This window comes from Carlito syrichta, unplaced genomic scaffold, assembly GCF_000164805.1.
Source record: "Carlito syrichta isolate Samal-C Ts95f unplaced genomic scaffold, Tarsius_syrichta-2.0.1 Scaffold63326, whole genome shotgun sequence".
NCBI lineage: Eukaryota > Metazoa > Chordata > Mammalia > Primates > Tarsiidae > Carlito > Carlito syrichta.
Genome location: NW_007007422.1, coordinates 224,784 through 232,634, shown reverse-complemented (window position 1 = coordinate 232,634; position 7,851 = coordinate 224,784). Strand labels below are relative to the sequence as shown.

General features: G+C 41.7%; 1 pseudogene across 1 annotated transcript; it reads left to right on the top strand.

Moving 5' to 3' along the window:
• The first annotated feature begins 1,762 nt into the window (after nt 1–1,762).
• LOC103252279 lies at nt 1,763–3,403 on the top strand (annotated as a pseudogene). Its single transcript, XR_503777.2, has one exon. The product of XR_503777.2 is annotated as a phosphoserine aminotransferase pseudogene (transcript).
• The last annotated feature ends 4,448 nt before the right edge of the window (nt 3,404–7,851 follow it).

Below are 7,851 nucleotides of genomic sequence, written 5' to 3'. Positions count from 1 at the left end.
TTCATAAAATCTTACATTAGTCATGCCTTTGTGATACCCACTCCGGCACTCTGTATCCTCTGCCTGAGATATACAGATAAAACCCTTGCCTGCTCAGCAGGGTAATTGGCTGAGGCCAGGAATTTTTGCTCTTGCAATACAGCAAGAATGTTTGGGCTGTAACTGTCAATCAACCGATGCCAATCTGGTTGGTAGCCACTGTCAATTTGCTCAGTCCCCCTGCTCATTCATAACTCTGGTCCTTGTAACCATCAATGGGAAAGCTGATGCAGCAAAGAGAAAGATGGGATATGTGAGCATTACATAACACAGGACTCAAATAGTGTGCTTCTTCTACCAACTTCCACCCTATCCTATGGATAGAAACCTTCCTCATCTCTTTTCCAGTGCTTCTCACTGAGTGTTTTAAATTGAGTTGATAAACCAAGTGATTCCAGATCTTCATTTTGTCTGTGAGCCATTCTGTTCTGAGACACAATATTGAAATTAGGCCGATTAACCCTACAATGACCTGTAAACATTCAAGTGAAAGGATGTTGCATGGCTCTCACTTTAAATCAAAAGCTAGAAATGAAGAAGCTTAGTGAGGAAGGCATGGGGAAAGCAGAGATCGACCAAAAGCTAGGCTTCTTGGGCCAAATGATTAACCAAGTTGTGAATGCAAAAGAAAAGTTCTTGAAGGAAATTAAAAGCACTACTCCAGGGAACACACAAGTAATAAGAAAGCAAAACACCTTTGTTGTTGATATGGAGAAAGTTGGAGGGGTCTGGACAGATCAAACCAGCCACAACAATCCCATAAACCAAAGCCTAAACCAGGGCAAGGTCTTAGTTCTATTCAATTCTATGAAAACTGAGAGAGGTGAGGAAGCTGCAGAGGAAAAGTCTGCAGCTAGCAAAGATTGCTTCATGAGATTTCAGGGAAGAAGCTGTCTCCATAACATAAAAGTACAAAGTGAAGCAGCAAGTGCTGATGTAGAAGCTGAAACAAGTTATTCAGAAGATCTAGCTAAGATCATTGATGAAAATAACTACACTAAAAAACAGATTTTCAATGTAGACAAAACAGTCATATGGGAGGATGTCATCTAGGACTTTCATAGCTTGAGAGGAGAAGTCAATGCCTGGCTCCAAAGCTTCAAAGAACAGGCTGACTCTCTTGTTAGGGGCTAATGCAGCTGGTGATTTTAAGTTGAAGCCCATGTTCATTTATCATTTTGAAAATCTCAGGGCCCTTAAGAAGACACAAAAGTTACTCAGTCTGAGGTCTATAAATGAAAGAACAAAGCCTGGATGATAGCACATATGTTTTCAGCATGGTTTACTGAATATTGTAAGCCCACTGTTGAAACTACTGCTCAGAAAAAAAAAAAGATTATTTTAAAAATATTACTGATCATACACCTAGTCATCCAAGAGCTCTGATGGAGATATACAAGGAAATTGTTGTTTTCATGCCTGCTAACACAACATCTATTCTGTAGCCCATGGATCAAGGAGTGATTTTGACTTTCAAGTCATATTATTTAAGAAATACACTTTGTAAGGCTACAGTGGTCATAAATATAGGGGATGCCCAAAAAAAGTATACACATTTTAAATATGACATTTACTCAAAAGATGGCGTTAATCAAATGAATGCTAGCATCACCATGCAACAGGCAGGACAGTCAAAGAAAATGGCAGAAGCACAATTGAGTGAACATCATACTACATATTGCTACCATAATTAAACTTAACTTTAAAAAGTAATATATAACGCCTTCCGTCCTCTTGAGCAGACTCGCCGCCCTCGCAGCCGCACCATGGACGCCACGAAGCAGGTGGTCAACTTCGGGCCTGGGCCCGCCAAGCTGCCGCCCTCGGTGTTGTTAGAGATACAAAAAGAATTATTAGACTACAAAAGAGCTGGCATTAGTGTTCTTGAAATGAGCCACAGGTCGTCAGATTTCACCAAGATTATTAGCAAGACAGAGAAACTTTTGCGGGAATTGTTAGCTGTTCCTGACAACTACAAGGTGATCTTTGTGCAAGGAGGTGGGTCTGGCCAGTTCAGTGCTGTCCCCTTAAACCTGATTGGTCTGAAAGCAGGAAGGTATGCTGACTATGTGGTGACAGGAGCTTGGTCAGCTAAGGCTGCAGAAGAAGCTAAGAAGTTTGGAACTGTGAATATCGTCCACCCTAAACTTGGAAGTTATACGAAAATTCCAGATCCAAGTACCTGGGACCTCAGCCCGGAAGCCTCCTACGTGTATTATTGCGCAAATGAGACCATGCACGGTGTGGAGTTTGACTTCATACCTAATGTCAAGGGAGCAGTACTGGTTTGCGACGTGTCCTCAAACTTTCTATCTAAGCCAGTGGATGTTTCCAAGTTTGGTGTGATTCTTGCTGGGGCCCAGAAGAATGTTGGCCCTGCTGGGGTCACCATGGAATCGTCCGTGATGACCTGCTGGGGTTCGCCCTCAGAGAGTGCCCCTCCGTCCTGGAATACAAGGTGCTGGCTGGAAACAACTCCTTGTATAACACGCCTCCATGTTTCAGCATCTATGTCGTGGGCTTGGTCTTGGAGTGGATTAAGAACAACGGAGGTGCCGCAGCCATGGAGAAGCTAAGCTCCATCAAATCCCAGATGATTTATGAGATTATTGATAATTCTCAAGGCTTCTACGTGTGTTTGGTGGAATCCCAGAATAGAAGCAAGATGAATATTCCGTTCCGCATTGGCAGCGCCAAAGGAGATGATGCTTTAGAAAAAAGATTTCTTGACAAAGCTCTTGAGCTCAATATGATCTCCTTGAAAGGGCATAGGTCTGTAGGCGGCATCCGGGTCTCTCTGTATAATGCCATCACGATCGAAGATGTTCAGAAACTAGCCGCCTTCATGAAAAATTTTTTGGAGATGCATCAGCTGTGAATACATCTTAACCAGCATATGCTCTGCCCCTGAACAACATACAGAATTTAAAGTAACTTGAGGATGGCTGCAAAAAGTTAACAAACACGTTTTTTTTCCCTCAAATGAACGTGCTTATGATAGATTCTTCTTTTTTCAAAGAACAACAGCAAAATATCCACAGCTCTGCAAAACTGGTGGGAACTAACAGCTGCCTTAATTCTGGCTTGAACTGGAAGCATTTTTAAATCTTCCTGTTGCTTTTCTGATGAATTCCTGCTTATTTTGTCTCTCCTACCTTTTCTAGCTAGATCTCAAGTATTCAGACTTGCCTGTGGTGTTAATAAGTTGCAATTCATCAATTGCTGGAGTCCTGGGAACACACAGCATGGAGGATAGGTGGGGTCTACCAGGTGCTGAATCTAGACAGCAGTGGGGTCTCCTCTGTCCTGCAGCTGTCAACATTGACCCAAGTTGGGTGAGTGGAGTGTTTAGGAGGACCAGGCAAAAGAGCAAACTCTTTATACTGTTATACTCACAATGAGAGAAAGGCGACATGCTATATATATGTTACTATAGCAAGGTCTGTTTTTAATCCATATACTTTATATCTCTATGCATTTATATTTCTAACAATACGGTTCTCAGTGGTACATGTGGAGACCTAGAATTTGTTAAATCCTTGACCTTGTTCATTATAGCATTCCATTAACAACGTTGTACCCACTTCCCATTTTCCCCCTCCTGTTTTTAAGCTGATTCACAAAAAAAATTCTTGATTCATTTTTTACTCTTCTCTCTGTAGGTGGAAGAGAAGGTTGGCTGGTTTGCTCTTAATTAAGTCATTAAACTGAAAAGTTCTGTTACACACCCTTGTTTTTTGTTTGCTTGACTGTTTTCTCTGTAGTGTGTGACCAGAGTGATACTTTGAATTCCAGATCTTTGCTGAGAAGTCTTTCCCCCTATTGTTTGTTGTCAGTATTTTATGTTGAATATGTGAAGAATAAAGTCCTCAAACATCCAAAAAAAAAAGTAATATATAGATGACATCTCTTAAAATGTGTATACATTTTTTTGGCACTCCCTGTAGTGACTCCTTTGATGGATCTGGGTAAAGTACATTGAAAACCTTCTGGAGGGAGGGAGAACAAGATGGCAGCAGAGCCAGTTGGACTGTGCAAGTGCCTGTGTGAGTGAGTGAGGGTATGGATGAATTGACATGTGTCTTTTTGTAAGTGGGCATGCGACTGGCTGACTGAGTGGTTTCTCGAGAGCAAGCGGGGAGGGCTCTCCTGGTGAAGTAGCTGGTGCTGGCAGCTGGTGCTGGTGCTGGCACCTAGCACCTCCAGGGCACAGAAGCCAAGTGCCATTTTCCAAAATCAACAAACCTTTTCCCAAGGAAAAGCTGCTGGGAACAACAGCCGTTGCCAGGCTGCCTGACCACCACAGCACCAGGTCAGACGCCAGCAGCGAGGGCTACGGAGGGAGCACAGCAAGGGAGCAAAGACAGAGTCCCACTGGAGAAGACAAAACAGGCACCCTGTCACCATCTTGAAAACTGGGCAGGAAAGTGCTCTGGCTCGCTCACCATGGAAAAACTGACCCACTCTCTGTAACCGGCAAGCTAACTACTTAGGGGTTGATCATGACCCAGAGAGAATATCCCGAAAACACAAACTTCAGAGGGACAAGATGAGTGTGGAGTCTCGGGCACCTCAACCCCTACCATGACCCAGCTGAGGGACAAAGGGTGCGACCAGAAAAGGACAAGAAAGACCCCCCAAGAGATCAGCGTGTGTGTGAGGGTTCGGTTAGCATTCCCTCCATTTTTTAAATTGTTTTTCTTTTGTGTTTGTTTATTGTGTGTAGACCAGGCTGGAGTGCAGTGGCACGCTCTTGGCCACTGCAGCCTCAACCTGCTGGGCTCAGCACCTGGGCCCAGGCAAGCCTCTCACCTCAGCATCCCAAAGTGCTGGGATTACAAGCATGAGCCACTATGCCTGGCCTGGGTTTTTTATTCTTCTTTTGTTTTGGTTTAGTGTGTGTGTGAATGTGTGTATGAGGGTTAGATTTGCATTCCTTGCCCCCCTTTTTTTCACCTCACTCTTTCACTTTTTGTTGTTGTTGTTGTTGGTGGTGGTGGTGGTGGTGGTGGTGTGTGTGTGTGTGTGTGTGTGTGTTTGTGTGTGTATTTGATTTTCTTGGTTTTGGGCTTTTTGTGTTTTTTTCTATTGGTTTTAGGTTTGGTTTGGGTTTTTTTTTGTTGTTGTTGTTTTCTTTTTGTCTTTTTTGGTTTGTGTTCTTGTTTTTGTTTTTGTTTTCTGTGCTTTATTTTATTTTTATTTTTTATTATTTCTGCCCATTCTATTTCATTCTACTTTTCTCTTTTTCCTCATTACTGTTACTTTATCTTCAACTCAGGGGGTACACAAGTACCCACTGCATCATCATATACAGTGGTGGTGGGGAGTGGGTCCCAAGAAGCCCATACCCTAGTTAGTGAACACTGTGACTTGCAAGTAGTTTTTGAATTCTAGCTGCCCACCCCACTTATTTGACTCTCAAAACTACAAGAAACAGCAAAGCTTCCCAGCACTGTTTCAGAACAGAACACATTTGGAGGCTCTGATCAGGGCAGAATAGAAGCCTGGGCAAACAACAGAAGTGAAAGCCTTGCCCATCATCACTGAATAATGGAATTCAAGAGAAAAGAAAGAGATCTGTCACAAATGAGGAAAAATCAGTGGAAGAACACAGGTAACTCTCAGGGGACCAAAGAGGCAACACCCAAAAATCAGACCTCAGAGCCCAAACAATGGAAATCGCCAATTATTGGCCCCAGAATACAACAGGGATTAGAGAATGGATAGAAAGAGTGAATAAGACTCAAGAAAGACAAAATGCAACACTGAAAGAACTTCTAACAGAGATTTTGGCCACAAAAACTTCATCCAGCAAATAAATAACAAGATGACAAGCATGGAAAGCAGAATCTATCAAGGAGAAGAAAGAATCTCAGAGCTTGGAGACCAAAACATGGAATAAGCCCGATCTGTTAAAAACATAGAAAGTGGCCAGGCTCAGTGGCTCAGCCTGTAATCCCAGCACTTTGGGAGGGTGAGGCAAGGGGATTGCCTGAGCCCATGAGTTCAAGACCAACCTGGACAACTTGGAGAGACCTTGTCTCTACAATAAAAAAAAAATTAGCCATGCATGGTAGCACATGCCTGTAGTTCCGGCTACTTGGAAGGCTGAGGCAGAAGGATCGCTGGTGCCCAGCATGTCAGTGCTGGGGTGGCTGTGAGTATGCCACTGCACTCCATCCTGGGCAATGGGAGTGAGACTCCAACTCAAAAATAAATAAATAAATAAATAAAAACATAGAAAACTCAGAAAGAAAGAAAAAAGCCTCCAAGAGAGGTATTTCTATATCAAGAGGTCAAACTTATATCTGTTCAGTATCCCAGAAGAAGAAAGGGAAACAGAGAATACCTTGGAACAAGTATTCCAGGGGGTTACCCAAGAAAACTTTCCCCATCCCACCAGAGATGCCACCATCCAAACATAAGAGAGTCACAAAACCCCCACAAGACATCAAATGAGACCAACTCCCTAAACACATAGTAATTTGCCTACACAAAGTAAGCATAAAAGAAAAAAAAAATCCTAAAAACATCAAGAGAGAAAGGTGAGACTACCTACTGGGGAATAGGTACCAATCAGAATAGCAGCAGAGACTTATCAGCAGAAACACTACAAGCTAGAAGGGATTGGAGTCCAATTTTCAAAGTCCTCAAAGATAAACAATTTCAACCAAGAATTTCCTACTCAGCCAAGCTCAGCTTCATCAGTGATGGAGAATTAAAATCCCTCCCAGACATCCAGTCCCTAAAAGATTATGCTGTTTCCAGACCAGCTTTACAGGAGACACACAAGAAGGTATTAAGCACAGAATAAAAAAAAGAAGAAAGAAGAACCATGCACTTCCCAAGAATTCAGGAAAGCATAGCATCAACACAACACACCTTGTGACTGCAAAATTGAAAACACACATATATATCAACCCAAAAGTTAAAAGAAAACAAAACAGTCTTATAAGAGCCTCATGACAGGGCTAAATTCTCACATTTCAATAATCAGCTTGAATGTCAATGGATTAAATGTACCACTGAAAAGACATAGAATGACAAACTGGACTTAAAAAAAATGGCCCAACAATATGCTGCCAGGAAACACATCTCACTACAGACTCAAAAATAAATAAATAAATAAATAATATATATATGGACACCCACAGACTCAAAGTTAAAGGATGGAAAACAAACTTTCACATGAAGAGAAAAAAAAGCAAGAGTTGTGATTTTAATATCAGACAAAACAACCTTCAAGTTATCAAAAATTTTAAAAGATACAAAAGGACATTACATAATGATAAAAGGTTCAATTCATCAACAAGAAATATCCATCCTAAATATATATGCACCCAACACAGTAGCACCTGTATTTACCAAAACCTCGAGGATGTCATAAAAGCTGTACTAAGAGAGGAATTTATATCTCTATGAATGCACATCAGCAAAATAGAAAGGTCCCAAGTCAATAGCCTAACAAGTCACCTAAGGGAACTGGAAAGGCAAGACCACCAAAACCTTAACTTCAGCAGAAGAATCCAGATCACCAAAGTAAAAGCCCAAATATGAGACACAGAAGACAAAAATATCATAGAAAAAAATCAGGGAAACAGTAAGCTGCTTCTTTGAAAGCATATAAACAAGATTGACGGACCTCTAGCCAGATTGATCAAGAAAAAGAGACCAAAAGCCCAAATAAACACAATCAGAAACGCAAAAGATCAAGTCACAACCTACCCCAAAGAAATGCAAAAGATTATCAGAAATTACTATGCACACCTGTATGGAAACAAATTTGAAAATCTTAACCAAATGGAGGCCTTT